A 25,207-nucleotide genomic window follows, 5' to 3' on the forward strand; every position below is an offset into this window, starting at 1 on the left:
GAACACAGCCATTACGGCTGGGAGTCACTGATAGCTTTATCCTCCTATCAAGTTCTCTTTTGAAGCCATCCAAATTGGTGGCCGTGACTACTTCTTGCAGGAGCAAATTCAATATTTTAGCTATGTGCCCTGTGAAGAAGTACTTTATTTTGTCTTTCCTGGATCTTCCAACATTCATCTTCTTCTGTCCCCAAGTCCTAATGGCTTCTATCACATTCTCCCCCACAGGTTGCATAATTGCATACAAGTCTATCATAGCTCTCCTACTTTTCTTTTCTCCAGTCTAAAAAGTCCCAAATGTTACAACTTTTCCTTCTAGGGAAGCTGCTCCAACCCTTTGTTCATTTTGGTTGCCCTTAGTAAGCCCCATTGTCTCCCTCCCTCCTGTGTGTGTTTATGATTGCTGCTTTAAGCACGACTGTGAGTACATTACAGTATGCCCTTGAGCACTTAGGGGGCCTTTACTTTTGGGTAAACATACCTAGGATTGCGCTCCTAATCTTGTCCCTGCTTCCCTTCCAACCCTTGAAATGCAGAGGTTCTCATCTGAACTCCCGCTAGATCAGTCCAGCACCACAGCTGAATCTCACAATCATGTTTAAACAGAAGTTTGAATGTGAATTTACTCCTTGCAGTTGGGATTGCAGCCCTTGAATCCTTCTGGCTTTTGCCTTCCCCCTTTCACACTGCTTCCTGGGGGATTATTAAGGAAGCCAGCACACCCTCACAAAGGAAATGCAGCTACTTAAGGCACTTAGTAGGAAGCAAATCCCACCCAACTCAAGTTTATTCCTGAGTAAGTAGGACTTAAAGGTAAAGGGTAAAGGGACCCCTGACCATTAGGTCCAGTCGTGGCCGACTCTGGGGTTGCGGCGCTCATCTCGTTTTATTGGCCAAGGGAACTGGCGTACAGCTTCCGGGTCATGTGGCCAGCAGGACTAAGCCGCTTCTGGCGAACCAGAGCAGTGCACGGAAACGCCATTTACCTTCCCGCCGCCAGAGCGGTACCTATTTATCTACTTGCACTTTGAGGTGCTTTCAAACTGCTAGGTTGGCAAGAGCAGGGACAGATCAAGGGGAGCTCACCCCGTTGTGGGGATTTGAACTGCCGACCTTCTGATCGGCAAGCCCAAGAGGCTCAGTGGTTGAGACCATAAACATGCTTCACGATCACACTGCAGGTGCATCACCTCTTAACAGCGCAGGCCTAACAATGCCTACTCAGAAGTAAGTCCTGCTGAATTACACGTAGCTGGCTTACTCCCAGGTAAATGTCTTCCGTTTCTGGCCGGGGTTACCTGGAACTGACGAGTCCAGGGCAGGGCAGGGCAGGGAGCTGAAGGGACGTGGCCCGTCCAGGCGCAGCGCCAACTCTCAAGCCGCGCCCGCCGCTGTTATGCCAAGTCGCCCAGCTGGCAGGTGCGAGGGCGGGGCGGCAAGCAGGAAGGGGCGCGGCGCCATTGGCTCCTGCAGCCGTCCTTCTCCCCCGCAAGGCTGGCAGTTGGAGCGCGATTCGGGCGCTGTCTCCGCCCCCGGGCGAGGCTCCAATGGGGTCGGGCGGGGCTGCCTTTGGCTTGAGGTCAGATGACGGCAGGGAGGGATGGAGGCAGAGGGAAGGAGGCTTGAGAAGAAAAGCAGCCGAGGAGGCGTCGCTTAATCCTATGCTTGCGGGAAGAGCAAAGGCTCGGCTTTTCAGCTGAGTGTGCAGCTTGCCAATTTATGAACCAGCTTCTGTGGCAACTTTTTCCACGGAAATTTAATTAGCATATTTAAAGCACATCTGCCCCACCCCCCAAAAGAACCCTGTGAATTAACCCTGTTGGTTAAGCTCTGCGAGGACTCTTGCGCCTGGGCTGGGCTGGGCTGGGGGGTGATGCTTTAAATGTACGGTGTGTCCCCAGCCATCCCAAGAGCCACGCCATAGATAAACCACCTCCCTGTTTTCTCCCTATCAGACTTCTCTTACAGGGACTGAAACATGATTTGTTCTTTTAGTTGTTTTGGCTAGACAACATCTCTAAATGTAATGGACCTTCTTCCAAAGTAAGTGTGCATAATATGAATGACAACCCCTGACTGCAACACAGTTAACAAATTCAAGTTCATTTAAACTTGGATGTTTTTAAATGAAGTTCCAGTGATTTATTTGTTTATTTCCAAGTAACTGTGCATAGGATTGCAGTCTTACCAGAAAGTGCGTTCTTTTGAAGTACATGAGACTTTAAAAAAATAATTTAAAAGTTTTTAAACGTTTATACAGTTAGGCAAGAAAGGGTTTGAACAATGTGAAACGCAGAGCGACAACCAATCTGATTAGGTCATGGGTTGCCAACATGTCATCTGTAGGTGCACATGCGCCCCAGAGGCCTTCCCTGACCCTAAAAACATCACTCCCCCATGCCAAGGTTAGACTTGAAAGAAGAATTCTGTTGTAGCCAATAGAGCAAGTTGCCATGTGTGCTTGAGAAGGGGAAGTCGTGCCCATGACAGTTTTTGCAGAAATGCCCACAGGCACAAAAAAGTTACCAAAGCCCTGACTGAAGGCGCAGTTCAAAAGTTTGGGAAACAACACCCTTCTGCACACATTTACACTTACACAACTGTAATGACAGCGCGGGAGGGTTGGCTGCTCCAAAAGACGTGAAGCTAGAATGCTTTCACATCAGAGTGGACACTGGCAAGAAGTCATGTTTTGAAAATGGGAGAAAAGGAAAGTTTAATTACAATAGAGTTTACATTTTGCACTTAGCCCAACAGTTTGTCTGTGAGGTCAAATGACCATCAGCTAATGCACTGAGAAATTACCCAGAAGGCACACTTAACCTTAAAATATGTACGGGCATTCAGAGTAATTTCTGTACAGGGGCCTCCAGCTGCTCCCATGGGAAGAGACCATGCCATTTACGGTAGCAACAAAAAATTGCTCTCCCACAGAATAGAAGAGCATAATTGACTGAGCTGCAATGCACATTGTGGGAAACTTGTTGATTCCAACACATCAAAGTATGCAAGAGATGTTAAAAAATCAACACAAGAAAAACTGGAAACTACTTATTCAAACCTATACTTAACATGGTTGCAGTTTCATTTTAGACTTCCTTCAGTTGAGGGAAGGGGAAATAGGCCACAGGTACATAAACTTTCTTGCTTTTGTGTGTGTATATACATTACACAAACAGACATGCACATACTTTCTTATTCTTACCAAATTTTACATTTTCCCTGGGTATATGAGCCCTCAATTTTTGAGCACGATCAAAAAGGAGATATAATTCATTCTCAATCAGGCAAAAACCCAACTAGAAAATTACACACACACGATTTTTATGAAGAGATCCAATCTTGAATGTGATGTCTAATCTGGCCTTTAGTTCTCTTAACAGCTTACCTCTACATGTTGGGTGCAAGCCATCATAATGTTTCAAATTTGGGGTAACAGAGTTTAGGTGTGCAAGGGCACCTTTAACTGCTAGAGTTAGTGATGTTAGCAATTAATAATATTGTAGAATTTAGATAATACTTGGAGTATTGAAGGGAAGAAGCTGGGGAAGCCAGCTGTTGGATAAATACAGAAAATACAGAAAAATAAGCTTCCTTTCCAGGCCAGGGCCTCACCTGGAATACAAGCCATTAAGCATGACCAAAGGTGTTGATGGCCCATCAGAGGGAATTGCTTGGGTCTGTGCCAAAGGAGGAGGTTCCCAAGGTTACACTGAGCAAGGACAGTCGGTTACAGGAAAATCATCACCTTTTAAAAGTAGGCTTGGAATAGCAGAGAGGAGGGGGGCAAGCAGACAGAAGGGGACAAGTTGCTTGGAAGGGGTTTCTGCAAGGTTGCTATATTTCAAAAAGTAAAAACCAGGTTTTGAGCTCTTTTTAGGAAACCCACAAAATTGTTGAGCTGTTTTTTTTACAAAAACACCAAAAAATGGTAATTTCCAAACCTAAGGCAGCCGTAGTTCTTGGGAAAGAGAAGCAGGGAATAGGTAGAGAACTGCATGTGGCTTCTTGAGTCTGGAGGGCAAAATCATCTTGGTGGTCTGGCTGAAGTCAGGCTGGGACAGAGACATAGAAATGTCTGCTGTAAACTTTGCACTCCCTCCATTGAAATTCTCTGATGTACATACGTTTAAAAGAAACCATATTTCTTAAATGGCACAACAGTTTCTGCCCCATCTTGATTCCCAATGGAAAAGACTCTGGAGAAGCAGCTGGTACCCTTTGCCATCTTGCTACCACTTGACAGAGATTGGGGAGACACGCAATCCTCGTAACAATATGTTAGTTCCAATTATGTTCCACTGGAATCAAAAAGAAGGAATTATTCAGCTGTAAAGTTTGATCCCATTTATTTCTCTGGGATTCAGAACCTTAGCTGGTGTGCACTTGTTACAGAAGTGCACATTTTGAAGAATGGCTGTTTCTTTTCCCAACCTCTTTTTTACTTGCCTCTTTAAAGTGGGAATATGGAAAGGTGATGCCTGAGACGTCAGAGCCTTTGCAAGTTCCAAGCAGAGGAAGCTCTTGGATCTGCCTGTCCCAGAAACAAGACCTAAAGCTACCAACAAATGTTTGTCTTATGCAAAACATGGCACAGATGAGATGAGATGTGTGTAAAATGCAGCTGAGCATTTTCAGCCAGTGCCCATGCAGTGATTCAAGCACAGCAGAAGGTAATCTTAAATAAACCAACTGGTTCACGGCATATGTCCAATAGTCCTGCCAAATTGTCTTGGCCTGGGTGTAAACACAACACATAACATTTCTGGCAGCAGATTTACAGCAACAACAGGCTGCCAGCAGTAGAGATTAGCCACAAGGATTTTTTACCTACCAGGCTTTGGGATTTTATCTGCACCATTTGCTAATGGGCAGCTACACTCAATCGTGCTGGATTAAGCTTTTGCAATGTCATGGGTTGAAGAAGAGACAGACAGGCCAGTGATGAAGTTTAGAACATAACATATAATTTTGTTTTCCCAGAGACTGTTGTTAAAGGAGTGGTGCATATCAGACAAATGACAGAGAACACTATATTCCTGACTATTTACCACCATTTTGTATAGTCCCGTCACTTTGTCAAGAACTATCACTCTTAGGTTAGTTAGTTTGATTAGATGTAGACTTGAATAATGGGCTCCACTCCTGAGGGCCACACGATTGCAATTATTTTTGGACCGCATTAATTGGATTGCAAAAGATCATGTCCTGTGCATAAGACTTGTGGCATCACCTTCCTTTATCCTGAAGTTACTTTTCTATCAAGCCTCAAGCAGCCTCCTTGCAAAGTGAACCAAACAGAAACAAATTTTTAAAATCACACAGGCAATGGAGCAGAGTGTCTCCTAGACTCATAAGCTGCTAACCCCACACCGGAGGTGTTTTTTAAAATATATATACATAATCAAGAGTTTATTCCTTTAGTAATCTTGCTGTATTGTTGCTGCTGCTTGTATCCTTACCTTTATTGCAAATTAGAATTCCATGAAGATAGGAAAATAATATTTTTATTTTATTGTAACTTGGGCACATGTAAAAGAGAACAGGTTTTGACATTTACTGTGAGACATTCAGGTTCAAGAATGAGTAACTACCCCACAGTAACAAACCTGCAGGAAAATAGATTCAGATTCTTCTTCCTAGCACAGCGGCAAACCTTAAATTTCAGTGGTTCCCCATGCGAGACCAAAATTCAGAGCCTCCCCTTTCCACAACCAGTGTCACCAAACTGGTTGTGCACCCCTAAATCTGCCTCTGCCTAGTGCATCATTTCTAATATTAAATAAGTTTAGTCCTGACTCTCACTTTGCAGCTCAATGTCTGTTGGCTGCTAAAAACCACCACCTCCAGCCAAATCCCATCTGCCAAAGCCAGCTCCTAGTCTTGAACCAGAGATCGTTAACAGCCCGATCCAAGTGGCCTTCTGTAGAAAATGCCCCCCTACCACAGGTTACCATTAGAAGGAGCTGTTGGCCTGCTTTCTTCTGTGCTTAGGTGCCACCCAGGCCAGAAGGACTTCCTGCAGTTGATTGCCTCTGCAATGGTCAGGCGACATAAGCGGCCAGTGGAGTTTTACCTGTGCAACTTGCCTGCTGACTTGAAGATTGTTCTTGGATTGCCTGAATCTGCTTGCCAGCATACCTGCTCAGCTTACCTGCCTTGCTTCCTGCCTATGCCTATCAAATGACAGCCAGCCTTCCTCACTAAGATGTGAGCCTTCAAACCACCAGTTCTGACTCAAAAAGATGTGCCCTAATCATTTATTCAGAAGATTATGGAGCACGATGTCCAGAACACTTTCCATTCACATGCAGAAACAGCCAAGGGTGTAAACAGCCTGGCTGGTTGGCTTCCTGAATGGCAACTGAAGCTGGTAAGTGAAGATGGTAGACTCTAGAGCTTCACCTGTCTCATTTGTATGTTTCCATCCTTGCATAAGAATATAAAGAGCCTTGATAAGTCCAACATCCTTTTCCCACAATGGCCAGTTAGAAGATTTGCAGAAGCCCACAAGCACAGGACACAAAGACAACCGCTCTCTCAACTATTGTGCCTCAGAGGAAGGCTGCCATCTATCACCATCATGACTGGTAGCCACTGCCTTCTCCATGGATGTATATAAATCCTCTTTTAAAGCCATCCAGGCCAGTGAACAGCGCTGCATGTTGTGACAGGAAATTCCCTAAATTAATTTTGCAGTATGTGAAGCATTTGGAAACCTGATAATTTGAAGAGGAAACTTGACCATTTTACTCTCTTGCTGTTACTGTCCTTCGTAGGGTTCCCAAAAGTTTATAGCACAGCCAAAACTCTGATCAAATTAAGGTGACCAGATGCAAAGGTAAAGAGATCCTGCGTCTTTGCTGGCTGTGTAGAAGGGAGTGTTTTGGCATGCTCAGCTTGTCACAGAATGCTGCTGCAAAGGCAAAGGAAAACTGCATCTGCTGAAATCGCTTCTTTCCCAGCAGTCCCATGCTGCTTTGTACCTGGTCACCTTAGGTCATGTGCACATGTGCACACACACACACACACACACACCTCAAATCTGCACTGGCCTACAGCCAAATAGCCTGGGAATCACATGCTGGGCAGCTCTTTTTATTGTGGTCACCTGACTGCTCTGGTATGCATGGACAAATTCCCCCAAATAATCACACAGCAAAGGCTGTGGGAGATGACCTTGGGATCTTGAGGAGGCTGGAGCTGCAGCACTAGCACACAGCAGCAGCAGCATTTCTGGGCTTCTGATATTCCTGTGCAGGGATTACATAAAGCACCTGACAACACCCACCCACCAGCCACAGGCACCTCCTGCCTGGGCAACGTTTATACAGCTGCAGATCTTTCACAAGAGGAAAGGATTCTATTTTGGGAACAGTGTTTTCATTTGTCACACACACATACACACATTCAGTCACAAGGCAGGTGCTGAACACCCACATCTAGAAGAGACTCTGGGTCTCGTTTCAGTAGCTCAGAGGTTTAGGACATTGCCTTGGTGCATCTCAAGAGGTCAGGCAGCCAGGCAGGGCAAATCTCCACTTTGTCCCTCTCTACAGAGTTGGATGGGCCAGCCTTGCATATTGCACATCATCATCATCATCATCATCATTATTATTAATGAGTTCAGAAAAGGGCTACAATGATTATAATGATAAATGATTATCATTGTAGCCATTTTCCAAACACACACACACACACACACACACACTTATGAAAACTAAAACATTAATCTAAAAGCTCAGACTTTTTTCATCACCACTGGAAATATGGCTACTACTATTCCAATGACTGGAATCTTAAGACACAATCATCACACTACATGGGCAGCATGCTGAGCATGAACCAGCAGTGTGCTGTAGTGGCACAGGAAGGCCAGGACCACGTCAAGTTGCACACTTCCCCAGGTTTGTGAAGTAATGACACAACTCTGCTCAGAACAAGGAAGACTTCTTGTTCAGTTCTTGCAGTCACCGTTCCAGAAGGATGCTGAAGAATGGTTGAGGGTTCAAGACAGGAGGATTATAAAGAAGGGAAACCATTTGAGGAAAGAGAGAGAAAAACGAACCTTCAGAAATCTGGTATGTTTAACTTTTTAAAACTATGTGTGATGCTCATGCTATGCTAATGATTATTCAAAGGATCTGAGAGGAAGGGAGTCTGTGAGGTGACAGTTCACCCTGGAAAAGGATAAGCAGAACTTGAATAGGCCATTAGACTAGGATAAAAAATATTGGACTTAAATTAACATAAGGCAGATTTATCTTAAAAATCAGGAAGAGCTTTTTAAGGACAAGAACAAATTCATTTTTTGAAAGAAGTTATGATACCAGAAATGCAGGAGATGTTTTTATTTTTCATAAGGTTGGTCATTCATTTGTTTGAGATACTTTAAATTTAGATCTAAGTAAGGGAGTTGAGTTGAGATGTGATGATCCAAAAGGATCTCCATGGATTTAATGTTCCAAGCCAGGGAAATTAAATTAAAGGAGCCCAACACAGGGAACACAGAGTGCCCTGCTCTAGTACAGATAGTTTCTTATAGTTGAAATGATTGCAAAAGGCTTCCAGTGTGTCTCAGATACTGTTGGGTTTCATAGACCCCCTTCTGATGGCCACATGCCATTGGTGGATGGCCAGAGACTAAAGGGTGCAGACCAACAAACATAAACATTACCTTTGCACAGTAGGCTGGTTTCTTCACACACGCCTCCCTCTCATCCAGGCAAGAAAGAAGCATTCATGTTTCCCAGTAACTCATACCACTTCAAAGTGTGTGTGTGTGAAGAAACCAGCCCACTGTGCAAAGGTAATGTTTACGTCATACCACTTCAGAGACCAGTAGCCATCTTTGGTTCACAGCAGCTGACTATGGCCAAGTCTTTGGAACATATCTCAACCGCTTTAAAGGAGCTACACTTGCTACTACTCATTTCCAGGCACAATTCTAAGCATTGGCTTTGACCTTCAGAGCACAATGCTACAATGGGGAATGAAAATACCTCCCCCCCTGCCAACACACATTTCTCAACTGACCTATAGCAATCATTGGGAAAGGGCCTGTGCACTTGTCTGCATGGTGAAGGTATGTGCCTGTGTAAATGTGGCCCTGCCCATTCCCAGCTTTGCTCCCATTCACATGCTCATCGTTGGCATGTAGTCCTCAGAGGGTTGGGAATGTGGTGGGGTAAAGCCAGCTTCTCCACCCCTGGAGAGAGAGGGAAACTATTATCAAGCACTTCAGCTTATGGTGAACCAATCCCATTTGTTTCTTCTCCACCCTTCTGTATTGTCTTCAGCATCCAATCACAGCATGCAAGTGGTGACCCACCCACCTGCCTCCATGTGATTCCCGATGCTGAGAACCTGATGCCCTAGGTACTCTTGTCACATGCATACAATTATTATTACTGTAATAACAGCATGCTTGTAGGTGAGGTAAAAATCTACTTAAGCAAGGTGTGGGAAAGCCCTTGAGCCAGACAGGGAATCACAAGCCATTTCCCGCCTATGAGATAATCACAACTGCAGCAGCTGAGAGCCTCCGTGGGTCTGACTCACACATCTGGAGTTGAGTGTCGGTCACATGACCTTTTTTACCAACAGGCACCTGTGCTCCACAGTATATTTGCTAGAGTGCATGTGCAGGATACATCACTGCTAGGTCACGTTAAACACATGCAAATGGCTTTCAGGGCTCAAATACGCTCACAGCCTTTCATGGCTTCACCAATTCTCACAGATCGAGTATCACTGGAGCCTTTAGTAGTAGTAGTAGTAGTAGTAGTAATAATAATAATAATTAATAATAATATGCCACCCATCCACTTTGGCGGCTCCCAACAAAATATTTAAAACACAATAAAACATCAACCATTTAAAACTTCCCTATGTAAGTCTGCCTTCAAATGTCTTCTAAAAGTCAAATAGTTGTTTATTTTCTTGACATCAGACAGGAGAGTGTTCCACATGGCAGGCACAATTACCAAGAAGGCCCTCTGCCTAGTGAGGGAACCGCCAGAAGGCTCTTGGAGCTGGACCTCACTCTCCAGGCGTTACAAGGGGCTTGGAGACACTCCTTCAGGTCTACTGGGCCGAGGCCATTTAGGGCTTTAAAGGTCAGCATCAACACTTTGAATTGTGCACAGAAATGTACTGGGAGCCAATGTAGGTCTTTCAGGACCAGTGTTATATGGTCCCAGCAGCTGCTCCCAGTCACGAGTCTGGCTGCCGCATTCTGGATTAGTTGTAGTCTCCGAGTCACCTTCAAAGGTAGCCCCACACAGAGTGCAGAGGTTGAGGGTTTTCAAATCCCTATATCAGCCATTTTAGTTACAATGGACGTATCCTCCCTTTATACTACTATCCCCCTTGAGGAAGCCCGTATGATTGTAGATAATATTCTCCAAGATGGAGAGGATCCACATCTACCTACCTTTTTCCTCATGGAATTAGTTGATCTTATTTTTGAACATATTTTAAAAAAAAAATTCAGAAGGACTTCTATTTACAAACTAGAGGAGTTGCTATGGGCAGTGCATGTGCCCTCAGCATAGCTAATTTATTTATGGGAAAACTTGAGGAAGATTTCTTTAATAACTGAATGGCTAATCCTTATTTTGATGAAATACTCATATATAAGAGATTTGTGGATTACCTTTTCTTAATATTTAGGAAAGTCAGTAATATCAATAATTTTTTTATATGGTGTCATAACATTCATCCTAATATTAAATTTACAACTCACTTTCATAGCCAACAAATAACATTTTTGGACACAATTGTATATCATGATGGGGCAAATAATCTAGCAGTTCAGCCGTTTAAGGAACCAACAGACCGGCCGTCATATCTTCATTATAAATCATTTCACCCTCTTCACCTCAAACGGAATTTACCCTACGGTCAATTCCTAAGAATAAAACGTAACTCTACCGCACATAAGGATTATACCAAAAATTGTGCACAAATGGCACGTGATTTTGTTGGTAGAGGTTATCCACAACAGGTGATAAAAACAGCACAGATTAGAGCACACAATAGGCCTTGCTATACTCTTCTGGAAAAACAATTTAAATTTGAAGATAACCATCTGACCTGGGCTCTAGACTATACCCTGTTGTCCAATTCAATTGTTAAGACAATCAGAAAACATTGGCACTTGATACAAGACGTACCAGGTTGCCCTTCTATACCTCCACGGATCAGTTTCCGTAGAATCAGGAAATTTAAAGACATGCTTGTACACTTGTACACGCAGATATAACGGATAAGAACCAGCCGTGAGGTTGCGATATAAAGGGACGTTTTAAATGCAGAAGATGTGCAGCGTATAGTTTAACAATTGAGACGAAAGATTTTATTATACCTGGAACCAACAGCATTATTAAACTGGAAGCATTTACCAACTGTAATTCCCGAGGAGTGGTATATGCAATTCAATGCACCATATTTTTGCACGCACTTTTTCCCCTCCAAAAATGAAGGGGAAATGTGTTTGCGTACTATGGGGTGAATGCAGGCTTCAGGAAGCTATCCACAAGCCGTGGGAGAGCTGCGCAACTGAGCTCAGCGCCCCCCAGGCTTCCGGCTTCACGCAGCTCTCCGCAAGCCGTGGGAGGGCTGCGCGAAGTCGCACAGCTCTCCCACGGCTTGCGGAGAGCTGCCTGTTCTGGGGGCTGGGGTCGGGGGAAGCTCGGGCTTCCCCCACCCCAGCCCCGCGCCTGGGGGAAAAATAATTTCCCCCCCAAAAAACTAGGTGCGCCCTATGGGCCAGTGCGCCCTATGGGCCAAAAAATACAGTATTTGCAACCTTTGGTACATGGGCAGCACTACAAGAATGATTAAAACTAGAATATTAGAGCACAAAAAGAGTATTCTTAACAAAGTGTTGGAAGCACTTCTTACATCTCACTTCTTAGAAGCTAAACATAAGGCAACAGATTTCAGATAGTTTATCATTTATAAACATCAAACTCCTGAGATAAATACGGATATCTTAAGAAAGCAATTACTACAGAAAGAAATGTATTGGATTTTTAGATTTGGTTCCTTAACTGCGTCTGGTCTCAATTCTTATATTGACTTTAGATCATTCTTATAATAATTTTTTACAACTCTATTCAATATTATTCTTGTTATTTTTTACAAACCTTAACAATCCCGCCCATTGTTTGAACTAGATGGCCTGTCCCTTTAAAAAAAAAGTCACCCTATAGTATATAAACCTGTGATTGGAAACACCCTGTATCAGTCTTTAACATCAGCAGTAACATCTAGACCATGGGAGCATTTTAGCCCTGCTCTTGAGTTTATTTAAAATCTAAAACATCTTATCTTATATTCCTTTCTTTGAATTTCTGCTATGTGGGATTTTAAAAACCTTTTTGTAAAGGCAATACTAGAGTTTTCACAGCCGAGTCCTCAACTCCTTATTACTACTGCTTCGCTTTCTTTAAACAGGGCTGAGTCTAAAACTTGCCATTTAGGTTTTCAGACCTTTTTTGTAAACTCAGAGGAGCGTTTCAGTCCTGTTCTTGAGTTTGTTTAAAATCATTTAAGGTTTATTATTTCTCTATTTCCTCCTGAGGAAACTGAATAGTTCAGTGAAATGAGGTTTGTAGCCGGCATCCCGTTAAGGCTTTGTTCAATTCTAGGTTTTTCTAATTTTTTCCTTAAACTTGTTGATTTTTGTTATTTAGTTTAATTCTATAAGATAATATTTCTAGTTGATTACTTCTCGTTTCAGGGATTTTCACGGTATTTCATTTGTTTTGTATAAGTTCTCGGTTCCATGACTGTCTCTACCAACGTACCAGATGGAGCTGGTAGATAGCCTCCCTGGACGCAGAATTAACCAGCACCTCAATGGACGACTGTGAGTCCAAAATGACCCCAAGGCTGCACACCTGGTCCCTCGGGGGCACAGCTACCCTATTCAGGACCAAGGAGTCCCCCACACCTGTCTGCCCCCTGTTCCCCAGAAACAGGACTTCTGCCTTGTTGGGCTTCAACCTCAATCAGTTGACTGCCATCCCTCTTCTAACCACCATCAGATACTCACCCAGGGGGTAGTCTGCAGATGGTTCCAAGCCATTTGCAGGTAGGCAGCTACCTGTGGTAGTAGTGCTGTGTAGCGTTCTATTCCTATCTGGTTCTTGGAACCTTCACCAGGTCACTCACCCTCTCAATCCACATCCCTCACTAGCCTTAGTTTGTACTCTCCTGGGGTATTTCTCCTGGCTGGAATATGTCCTTGAACTCTGGTAATATTTCTTAATTGCCTGGATGGATGGAGAACAAAGGGAGACGTGAAGAAACTACAAAGGTACAATTCACATCTCTTGCTTCTGCCTACTTCTGTCTCCAGCCCTACTCACCACTGGCATGTGGCCATCAGAAAGTTCTCTGAGCTTGAGGCTGCAGCCATGACAGGAATGGTAACAGAACACATGTTTTGCACATATAGAAGGTCCCATTCTCAACAGTATTGGCGATTCTCATGAAACCAAACTGGGAAAGACCTTGGAGGGCCACTGCCAGTCAGAACAGGCAAGACTGGGCTGAATAGACTTCTGGTCAATGGCAAGAAATACACTACTTCTTTCCTACCATTGTGTCCACAGAATCACATTCTCATGGGGACCATTGTGCATAGTTATCTGCTAACCAAGTTGCACAGATTCTTGTAAATAAAGTAAATAGATTATGTCATTTTATTTTTTAAAGTTGCTCATGCAGGGGCTGTCAGGGTCAATTGCTTGTCACTATTGCTTCAATCAGTGCAATGTTGTAGGCAGGCACTGTGAGACCCACAGCATGTAATTTGAATTCTTGCCCTTCATTGCTAGTAAAAACCAGCCTAGAAAAGCTTGGTGGGAAGCCTTGGCGGGAAGCCAGGGTGATTAATGCCTCTTTGGAGAAAGATAGAATTCCTCCCCTATTCTCACTACTTAAAAAAACACCCACCAACCACCCAACCAGGGATGGTTGGTGGTTAAATAGGGATGATCTAGTCAGTTTTAGACCAGCATCTAACTTTACCTTTTAGGAGAAGGCTGTGGAGTGTGTGATAGCTGAGTGGCCTGTGCATTCTTCCTCAACCCTTTTAAATCTGGCTTTGCAGTTGGGCAGGAGACTGAGGCAGCTTTGGTGAATTAGACCTTTTTTGAGATCAACAGAGACCATGTCCCCCTGTTTTTCTTGCTGGATTTCTCTCTCTGTTTTGATACTGTCTGTAGACAACTTTTTTTAGGTCCATGGGCACATTTGGATTTTTGAGCAAGTGCTATGGGCATCACCCCTCTGGAAACGTCTCTCCCCTCTTTCTGAGATCAGCAACTCCTACCCCCTAAACACTGAAGGGGAGAAAGTGCATGCATTAAAAACTTCACTTTTTTAAGGAATCTGTGTAAACCTCAGAGCCAGTAGAATTAATCTGAGCCTGGAAAAACACAAAGAGCTTGAAATGAAACGGGAAAAGGCATCACATTTCCAACTTCCTCCTCCTGCTCTATGTACTTTCCAGGGGAGTAAAAGTTAACCTCCCTTGTCACCTCATGACCAAGGGGGGGGGGCGTAAAGGCTTCACAGGTGCGAGAGGACCAGATCTCAATGGCACCTTTGTGCCAATGGGTGGCACCTTAGTGGCTTCTGTTGTGGAGCATACCATTAACCCAAGCCAGTTGACACATTCAGTTCCTGTGACAAGGCAGCCTCTCCTGTGTTTTGGTTTCTTTCTGTCTGAAGGTATGTAGACTCAACATTACCTAGCTTTGTCTCATGGGAACCAATTAATGTGGTTTCACAGGGTACAATGTTGTCACCAATGTTATTTAATATCTATATGCCAGAGCTTTGGGGCTGGGCATCATTGATATATTGGCAACACCCAGCTCTCTCTATATCATTATCTAATTACCCAGGAACTGCCATCTCTATCCTAAACCAATGTTGACTACATAAAAGGAAATGCAGTCAAGATAGAAGTGACACTGGTGGGGAATTCTTGGGTCTTGAAAGAAATTCATTTATTGCCACCCAACTCACCATTCCCCCTTCCCCTCTTCCCCCCTCTTTTCTTCCCAATCTAATACTGCATGCAACACTAACGTCTCGCAACAAATGAAACTGATCTGTAGAAAATGCAGCTTGAAAAAAGAGACAATGCATGTATTCTTGTAAACTAAGAAATCTTTAATAAAAATTATTTAAAAAGAAAGAAAGAAAAGAAAGAGTGGTATCTCCATCTAACCAGGTTAATCAGCCTTGGGGTATTCTGGGACCCAGTTTTGACTTTTGAGAAACAAGTTGCGGCTGTCACTAGGAGTATTTTTGGCATCTGTTATATAGATCCCACCCCTTTCTCCTACCCTGATCTACACTTTGTAATCTCCAGGTTTGACCATTGTGGGATTTATGAGAGTTTGCATATGGCTAATACATGGAGAGGCAGTCTCTCAGCCATGGACCCAGAAGCACACCAGTGGTCAGTGCAATTGGTGCATTACTGTTTGGCTGAGTAAGCACCAGTAATATTTGAAGAAATTTCAGGGCCTTAATACTTTCTTGAACATTGAAGAGTGGCCATCCAACATCTTTCTAATATGCTACTATCTCAGCTGTTGCCTCCGCCTGAGATAAGTCACGTCCTGATACTTTTTGTGCCCTTAATGATCGACAACAAGCTGCACAACGCATGGGATGCAAGAAAGTGTTTATGCAATTAAGAAAGACTTGGGGAGGATGGGCAGGAACCTCAAAGGACCATGACTGCCCACACATAAAAAAACTAGTCCATCAACTCCCACACTATCATTGTGAAACAGTGTTGTCTTTGCGCTACTAGCTCATCAGTACTAGCCGCACAATATCACTAAATTCCCCAAACGGACACAAACAAATGTGTTTCCTGAGGCATTAAAGGAACTAAGGTCCCTACACTGGTGAAAATTAAATACAGTGGTACCTCGGGTTACATATGCTTCAGATTACATACGCTTCAGGTTAAAGACTCTGCTAACCCAGAAATATTACCTAGGGTTAAGAATTTTGCTTCAGGATGAGAACAGAAATCATGCTTCGGCAGTGTGACGGCAGTGGGAGGTCCCATTAGCTAAAGTGGTGCTTCAGGTTAAGAACGGACCTCCAGAACGAATTAAGTACTTAACCCAAGGTACCACTGTAATCCCACTACTGTTTTGTATACTTCTTTTCACACAACCTTAGCTCTAAGTGGTGGGGGAATTACAAGGGTTGAGTGTATTTTGTAACAAACTGGAGATGAAAGGATGTCCATGTAAAACAATGGGTAGGGGCAACAGAGAGGGAGAGGCTTCTAGAAGACGCTGCAGACAGGAACTCAGAAAAAGAAGGATAGCAACATTGGGAGGACCAACTAGAACAGGTGTGGAAAAGCTTTGTCAGCCCATGGGCCACATTCCTTCATACATGACCTTATGGGGGGGCTGCATGGCAGTGGCAGGTAGGATCAAAGGCAAACGTGTGCAGATGAAAGGATGTGATTCTTACCTTTGCACCTTAAGCTACATTCCAGCCACACACAAACCAGGTTTCTATGGACACATCCACCCACCTCCATCCAGATGAGCAGGAGGCATTCCTACACTTCAGAGACACATTCTTGCCTGGCAAAATCACTAGAAGAGGGAGGGACCTGGGTCAAATAATAATGTGGCCTGGAGGAGGCGTTACAGGCATGATTAGGCCTTGCTCCTTGCGAAAAGCTCTCAAGCTGCACCAAAGGCTATTGGCAGAAAGAAACAGTAGCTGCTCTACCTTTGGCAGTATCTGTGGGTGTCATTTATGTTTTCAAAGGAAGAGCGACTAACGTTGCTTGGTCTCTGTAACTTTGACTGCACCAGCCATGACCTAACCTGAGAAAGGCTGTAATCCTATGCCCACTTTTCTGGGAGCAAGCCCCACTGAACACAGCGGTACTTTTTTCTGAGTAACCATGCATAGGGCACAACTGCAAATCTGTGCAAAATATATCTTAATACATTGTAAGGCTGTTTTTCCATTTGCTTTTCCATATGCCTCAGCAACACAGATCTCCCACACCCTGCTTTACACATTTTCAAATATTTTGCTTAACCTCCAGTCCAATTAAGAGTTTGTAGAAACTTGAAAGCTTGCTTGCTTGTTGCATTTTAGTCAGTTTTGATAAAGGTATTGTTCTACTGCAAAACAAGGTACATGCCTGTCTCTGATTCAGTCCCTCCAACTGCAATAATAATAATAATAATAATACTGACCCACCTTACAGAGTTTTTGTAAGGAATAAAATTAGATGGTGCATGTGAAGTGCTTTGAACACTTACAAACACTATGCTAATAAGCATTTGTTTATTTAAAAACATGTTTGTGATTGTTGGGGAGTGCCAGTTGCTTGATCAAAAATATTATTATATAATTTAATTTAATTTAATTTTAAGGGGATAGGAGTTCTCAGAACCTTGGAAGCACACTATACAAGTGCTGCTATTAGAGAAAGAAGCCCTTGTTTACCATTCTTCAAGAGCTGTACTTTGTAAACAGAACAGAAATGTACTAGTTAATTGAGGAACTAATTAGGGACCAGATGCAGCAGTATTGAGTCTTGTATTTTTAAAAGTATGTGCAATCACAGACAATAAAATCTACGTGGACCAAACAGGAACTACACTGGCAAAACAGGCATTTTCTGTACTTATTTGACTTTGGCTTGCCAATCTCTTGTTCCAAAAGAGGGAATATCTGTAATTAAATGGCATTTCATTCACCTTACTCAAGAAGAACAGCAATTTCACCAGCAGCTACTGGCATTTGCAGCATACAAACGAGATACACTTTTGCCTGCCCTCCACCTCAGCAGTTAGAGATAGATAGGCTGGCACGGAGATGGTGGAGATCAAATTGTGGGTTGATTGGCCGCACAGATGCCAATCTGAAGGCTAAGAGTAGACTGAATGCACAAAGTGTTAGTGTGGCAGAGTTGTTAAGAGCATTGGACAAAGGCTATGGAAACCCAGGGCCAAATATCAATTCTGCTATGAAGACTGGGCCAGTGAGCACTGCTCAGCCCACTCACCGGACAAGGTTGTTGTGGTGATAAAATGGGGAAAGGGAAGGAGGAACTGTTCTGAACTCCTTGACGAAGGGCAGAGTAAACATGTAATAGAATCATAGAGTTGGAAGAGGCCTCAAGAGCCATCGAGTCCAACCCCCTGCCAAGCAGGAAACACCATCAGAGCACTCCTGACATATGGCTGTCAAGCCTCTGCTTAAAGACCTCCAAAGGAGGAGACTCCACCACACTCCTTGGCAGCAAATTCCACTGTCGAACAGCTCTTACTGTCAGGAAGTTCTTCCTAATGTTTAGGTGGAATCTTCTTTCTTGTAGTTTGGATCCATTGCTCCGTCTCCGCTTCTCTGGAGCAGCAGAAAACAACCTTTCTCCCTCCTCTATGTGACATCCTTTTATATATTTGAACATGGCTATCATATCACCCCTTAACCTCCTCTTCTCCAGGCTAAACATGCCCAGCTCCCTTAGCCGTTCCAAAATGGCCTTTGACCATTTTGGTTGCCCTCCTCTGGACACGTTCCAGTTTGTCAGTGTCCTTCTTGAACTGTGGTGCCCAGAACTGGACACAGTACTCCAGGTGAGGTCTGACCAGAGCAGAATAAGTGGCACTATTACTTCCCTTGATCTAGATGCTATACTCCTATTGATGCAGCCCAGAATTGCATTGGCTTTTTTAGCTGCCGTGTCACACTGTTGGCGCATGTCAAGTTTGTGGTCAACCAAGACTCCTAGATCCTTTTCACATGTACTGCTCTCAAGCCAGGTGTCATAAATAATAAATAATAAATAGCATGGCTTAAGAAGGCAGGCAGGTTGTTGTAGAAGTCTCTCTCCAAAAGGGCAGTGCAATATTAGAGGTTTGCAGATGAGAAGTCAGGCAGGGTGGAAGGATGCATTAATATGCCAGAAATTTTACATCGCCTGAAGGCTTGATACTCAAAGACTGGCTTTTTCTAGATTTAATTGCAATCCAAGCAAGTGTTGCCATGTAAGGAGAAAATCTTTGCCCTTGGCCCCTTGGTCCTGTACAAACTACTTTGCTATTCCTGATTTCTCTGAACCAGGCTGGGAGGTTTGGCACTGCCCCATTTCCTGGTGGAATATTTGCGATTACAGTTCTGAACATATGCCTCCATAATTTTTGCCACCTGCATCTGAACAAATAGCACAGACTTCTGTATACCTAGTAAGGTCGCTAAAGATCAAGGACGACAGCTGTGGATGCAGAGATGCCCCAAGGCCCAGCAGTTTATAAATTAAAGAGTTAGCTAATGCATGCACCTGCAGTAAACAACATACAAAAATGAATGCATATACTGGCCTGATCTCCATAGCTTGAGTGCACTTAAGCTTTGTAGGCACATTGTCATTTTCCATTTAAATGGAGATTTCTTATGGATTCCCGCCCCTCACTGAGTGGCAACATACCAATAATTCATTAGTGTTATGCCATTTGCAGTTCCTCCACCCTGTTTAAATAACCTGGTCATTGGCCATCCTTTGCTGACTCTACATCTTTTGGTTCCCATTGAATCACCTTCATCTCTAACATGTTCCCAGACACTTAGCCATACTCTGTGGGATGCTCACCTTTGAGGTTTACAATTACTCAGCCGTCTTTCCTTTGCCACTACTGCCTCCTCCCCCTCTTTCCCAGGACTTAATTGCATTCTTTCTTATCCTAAGTACCTGTTTGCATGACTATAAAACAAGAACCAGAGGCAAGGTGTGCATTTGTGATTCTGTGACTTGCCAGGGATACACAACTGACAGGAGGTATTGTTGTGAAGAAGACTTCACACTCAAGGATTCAAAGACTACAAGCCCACGGAGGTTGCTTGGGAGACACCCTTTTGTAAGTAGAAGACTCTTGGCTTTTTGGAGACTATCAAGGGAGACTATTTCCTGCTGTGTTCTGTATAGAATGCTGCTCCACATTTTTCTTGTTTCCTGATCTAACATAGATTCTTTAGGAAAGTTGTTATGTACCAATTATTACATTTTAGAGGCTAGTAGTGTGATGTGTAGTCTACATTACTGGACACTAAAGATTAAAAAGCAATGTGGGGTCTTGCAGGATTGTTCCCTCTTTATTGTCCTACTCAGTAATGTGTGTTGGAAATACAGTATATGCTGCATATTTATTTGGAGCCTTAGGTCTTCTTTTAGTGCCAAGATTGGAAGTGGATAATGCTACTAATGATGCATTGTTCACATGGGCCAGTTCTTTGTCTTTTTAAAAAAATGTTTTTATCAAAGATTTTATTGGGTTACATAAGTACATTCAACATCTCTGTTTCAGTCCTTTCTACAGATCAGTTTTATTCAATGTGAGCTGCTAATCTTATAGACAGTACAGTATAAGACTGGGGGAGAAGAGAGGTGGGGAGAGAGAAAAGGGGGCAGTATACTCTCATTTTTTTACACAGTGTATGTACAAGGATTTGGGTTCAGTGTCACATGGGCAGGTTCTCTTTCTATTCATTTATTAGTTTTTGTTGTCGGTGAGAAAACGTGGGGGGACGGGCATGGTTGGTTGACTTCAGTTGACTGCATTGGGTGCTGTTTGTATGTGTGAGGGGGAGGGGTTGTTAGGTCAAGTTAGCCATATCAATTCTTACACTGTTGGCAGGTTCTTGCTGTTGTCTTGTTGGGCTGTGTATGTAGTAAAGGGGAGCCACCATGGAGTGAAGGTGTATGGGCCAGTTCTGAATGAACATCTGGTAGAGGCACACTCTGTTCTGTGTCAGCTTTACTGATTAGCTTCCAGGCCCTCTTGAAGGTGCCCATATAGACCCAGCCATGGCCCTGCAAATGATGCTGAACTACAACTCCCATCAGCCCTGGCCATTGGCCATGCTTGCTGGTGCTGACAGGAGTGGTAGTTCAGCAACATTTGGAGGAGCAAAAGTTCCACACACCTATGACAGATAGCCCCTTTCCCAAGTCCTCTTGTTGCATGAGGCAAATAGATAGGATTGCATCCTAAATCCCTATGACAGAAACACCTAAAAAAAACAAGGACCCAAACAATATATATCATAAAATTAGCAAATGACAAAATCCTGCCCACATGCTTACAGTTTAAATAAACAGACACCCAAGGACCAGGAAGGAAAAGACACAAGAAAAGCAACTAAACAAGAGAACCACTTACATTCTTAGCAAAATGCTGAGGGAAAGTTATGGGGAAACAGATATGCCTTGAGGTCCCCCTTAAAATAGTGGAAAGGAACTTGTCAGTGCAATCCTATGCATTTCTACACAGAATACAAGCTCCACTGTGTTCAATGGGACTTACTTCCAGGTAAGAATGTATATGATTCTGGCCTGAGTTTCTCTTGTTTTGCATAAAATACATAAACTCAGAAGTAAGCCGCCTTGGCATTAATCAGATTTACTCCCAAGAAAGTTCAAGATTGCAGCCTTATTCTGATTTGGCTATCCATGGGGAAGGAACTCTGTATGCCACCAGGAAGCCCTGCCTCCCAGTGGCGTAGCGTGGGGGGTGCAGGGGGGGCCGGCCGCACCGGACGCAACATCTGGGGGTTAGGGTTAGGGGGCGCAAATCCACGGGTTAGGGGGCGCAAATCCACAGGTTAGGGGGCGCAAATTACTTGCCTTGCCCCGGGTGCTGACAACCCACGCTACGCCACTGCTGCCTCCACCCATAGGAAATTTTAATTAGCCCCCTTCCCTACTTTCACTTCTGAGGCTTTGGCCCACCACCCTTAAAACATTATCAGTGCATCCTTGAGCACTATGTTTTCCTTTCTTCCTTTCTTTTAAAAAAGCTGAAGTTCTCTGGAAGCTGCAATCTGCATCCTGCACTTTCTCTGTGCTCTCATGCACTCAAATGGCATCCGCAGAGCCTTGTTCTGTATTCTTTTCTTTTATCCATCCTCCTGCCCTGGCTGTGATCTCCTGTTCAAAGGACCAGGCAGTTTTTAAACACAGAGGTGTATTCCTGTTAGTGGAAAATTCCTTTCTACTGAGCTGAAACCTTGATTGTGGTTCAACAGGTTTTAGTTCCCAGCTCTCTCTCTCTCTCTCTCTCTCTCTCTCTCTCTCTCCTTTTTCTTTTTCTTTCTCGCCCTCTCTCTCCTACCGAAAAGAAAAGAAAAAGCTCTCAACCTTGGGACATTTGTTCAGATCACATGGGCAGTTGCTTATAAAATGGAGCTTACCTGTGTGCTCACCAGTTAGCATTCACTGGCGCTTCAATGCAGTGTGACAGATCAAGAAGAACAGAGAGACTCACGCTACCCGGGGTGTAAGGCAACAAGTTCATCGCTTGCAGAATTTGTGTAGAGGTAACCATCTGGGTCAGTCCCATCTTTTCTCACAGCTCATCTCCTAAGGTTTTCCCCTTTTCTGCTGGTGTTCTGCAAATGGGAATTCTAAGGAATGCTTTTCTTTATAGCAAAAGTAAGACCCATCAGAGTGTAATGGAGCATTTTCCAGTGACAGAACTGTGGTGGTGAAACTCCCCATGCCTTGGAGGTGAGAAGAGGTGTAAAGCAAGAGCTTCTCAACCTTTGGCAATTCCTCCCCACTCGTCACATGGTTGGGCTGCTGGCTGCAAAGAGGATAATGGATTTTTCTGTGCATGGGGCAGTTTTAGTATTATATGGCAGCAGGTGACTGTGTGAGACAGCCTCTCTCAACCAGGTGCCATCCAGTTGTTAAACTACAGCTCTCATTGCCCCTGACCAGTGGCCTTGCTGACTGGGGCAGATGGGAGCTGATGTCCAAAACATCTGGAGGGTATCAGGTTGGGGAAGTTTGGCGTAGGGCAACAGTTTGCAGGAGGCAGCACATTTCATGTGACAGTGAAGCAGATAGGTGGTGACAATGAAATTGTTTTGCAAGCATTGTATACTGTTTGTGCTGCTTCAGCCAGGACTCTCACATTTTCATCTTGACTGCCAAGATATTTAAGGCCAGCCCCATGAGCTCTTACATCTGGGGCTTGACCTATCTCTGATCAAAACTAATGGGCATATATCTATTTAATTTGATGGAACTAAGCTCATACCCAAGTTACATAATGGCATTCCTTCTGATTGTTCTCCATTTCTCTTCTTTGCTCTATGACAGTGTAACATCTCTCGTGGTCTATCTTTGTTTTGTATTTCAAGAGGTCTGGGGGAAAGGGAGTGAAAGTTTCCCCTAAGCAGGAGTCAGCAAATGGGCATTAGTCATCCAATTAATGCTGTAGAGCACCGTTAATTATAATATGTTGGGGGTTAATATTCAAGCTAAACTTAATGGAACAAGATTGTTCTGCCCCTTCCAAGCCACCTTGTGACCTGAGGCTGTCTGCTGGACCTTCAGCCATCAGTATGAAGGATGATGTTCACTTTGCCCTTCTTTTGTAGCAACATGTAAAACCCACCAAGGAAAGCTTGCTAATTCTTTCTGAGTCCCTAACACTTGCCTTGCGTTTCTTGGGAATCATCAATTTAAACATCTTGTTAATCTCATTATATATCATTTTCCAATAGCCCTTAGCTTTTTTACAAGTCCATCACATATGAAAAAAATGTCATTTTGCACTCCCAACACATACTTGAATTAGTTTTGTACATTTTGGCTAACTTAATTGGCTAACTTAATAGGGAAGTAGGGGTGTATGTGGGAGCAATGTGATTGTCTCTGGGGTGTCTTTCTGATGGGAGAGAAGCTTCAGTGCATTTTTGGTGACTGTAACACATATCTTTTCAAGATCACAAAACCCATGTTTCCATCTTTCTCTCCAAAGTCCCATATCTGTTTTGTGTGTATAGTAGCAACTCTGTTTTCAACAGAGTTTTGACAGGGAAATTAAAGTAAAAACAAGTAAGAGATGGTGCAAACCAAGATGGACATGGACAGTCAGCAATCATTGCTCAAGAGGCAGCTCTACGTAGTACAGCTTCTGTGGACCTGGCGTCTTCTTTTCTTCCCTGTTCATTGTTGCCAGAAAATGCTCCTTATAAATGCTTTGATTAGTTTGCTTAATGTGTTTCATTCTGGATTGATGTTGTAGATGCTAAATCTCTATCTCTGTTCCGAATAATGCCAGCTCATGGGATCCACTCTTTTCTCCAACACTACAAAGGAATTTCTATTGCTGTATAAATCCAGCTTTAAGTCTGATGGATAGATCCTAAGTTTTGTGATCTAAAGTAATGGGGTGTTTTGGATACACTGTACTTGGGGGCCTTATCCTCCCTCCTCCCGTGGAAGTACAGGCAGAGCTCTTGCCTCATCAAATGCAGCCTTGGGTTCTTCCCATCTCTATTCTCTAATCAAAACTGTATCATTTTATACCCTGCCCTCTGTTCTCCAAGCCACCAGTGCTCAGTTCTTTTGAGGTTCACTCACCAGCAGCAAGAAACACTGGCAAGGTTCTACTTGTGACATGCATAAGCCCTCAACAGTTATGAAGTTTGCTTATACCAGAGGTAGGGAGACCATGTGTCCTACTTTGCATAGGACAGTTCTCTGTTTGCAGAAATCCTCTGTGCTGTCCAAGTGCTAACGTCAAGCCTAGCCTCCCACCCTGCTCTCCCTTCTTATTGTTCTTTATCTTTCAAGTACTGTAGAGCTGGACTGTCTCCTCTAAGTCTGGTTTAAAGATAATAATCAGAAGGCAGAGCGAGGGGGGAGGGGGCTTAAAGTTGTCCATCAGGAATTGCCATGTGGGCTACAGACTGAGAAGGCACACCAGCCACTTGGTCAAACTATGGGTTTTTGTGAGGATAAAACAGGAAGACAGGGAGAAACCAAATGTGCAACCTTGAACTCCTAAGATGAAAAGCAAGATGTAAATGTAACCATAAATAAATTAGATTCAATGAATCTCTTAAAAGTCAAGCCACATGTTTCAAAACACAAGCCTTTTGCTTCTCTGCACTGCAGTTTTCCGCTGTTTGGGGGGGTTAAGGAAAGAAGGGGAAAATGAGGGCATTGATAACACTTAGCCGTCTTATGAATGCATGGTGAAAATTAATGCATTGCAAAGCACTTGAAAAAGAAAAGTGTGAAATATTACTGGTAATATTACCTTATTTTTATGCAACTTTTCTTGGTGATTAAAAAAACAGAGGGAGGGAGCAGCAGGAGGTTGGAGAG

General features: G+C 43.6%; 2 protein-coding genes across 6 annotated transcripts in view; one reads left to right on the plus strand and one right to left on the minus strand.

Moving 5' to 3' along the window:
* PEBP4 (phosphatidylethanolamine binding protein 4) overlaps positions 1 to 1,538 on the minus strand; it is a gene marked incomplete at its 5' end in the record, with an annotated part of 251,895 nt that extends 250,357 nt beyond the window's left edge. The window contains one exon of one of the 2 annotated variants that reach the window (XM_083480758.1): positions 1,299 to 1,538. Of the gene's footprint in view, positions 1 to 1,261 lie in introns of both variants that reach the window. The other variant, XM_083480757.1, reaches the window with a different exon arrangement.
* A 6,205-nt stretch (positions 1,539 to 7,743) lies between these two features.
* Positions 7,744 to 25,207, plus strand: part of RHOBTB2 (Rho related BTB domain containing 2) — a 52,011-nt gene continuing 34,547 nt past the window's right edge. The window contains exon 1 of one of the 4 annotated variants that reach the window (XM_083480489.1): positions 7,744 to 8,081. The gene's annotated coding sequence lies outside the window, so the exon portion shown is untranslated. Of the gene's footprint in view, positions 8,082 to 19,829; positions 19,944 to 22,238; positions 22,414 to 25,207 lie in introns of those variants that run through there. The other 3 variants (XM_083480486.1, XM_083480490.1, XM_083480488.1) reach the window with 3 other exon arrangements.

This window comes from Podarcis liolepis (genome assembly GCF_965112155.1).
Source record: "Podarcis liolepis genome assembly, chromosome: 16".
In the NCBI taxonomy this organism is placed as follows: Eukaryota; Metazoa; Chordata; class Lepidosauria; order Squamata; family Lacertidae; genus Podarcis; species Podarcis liolepis.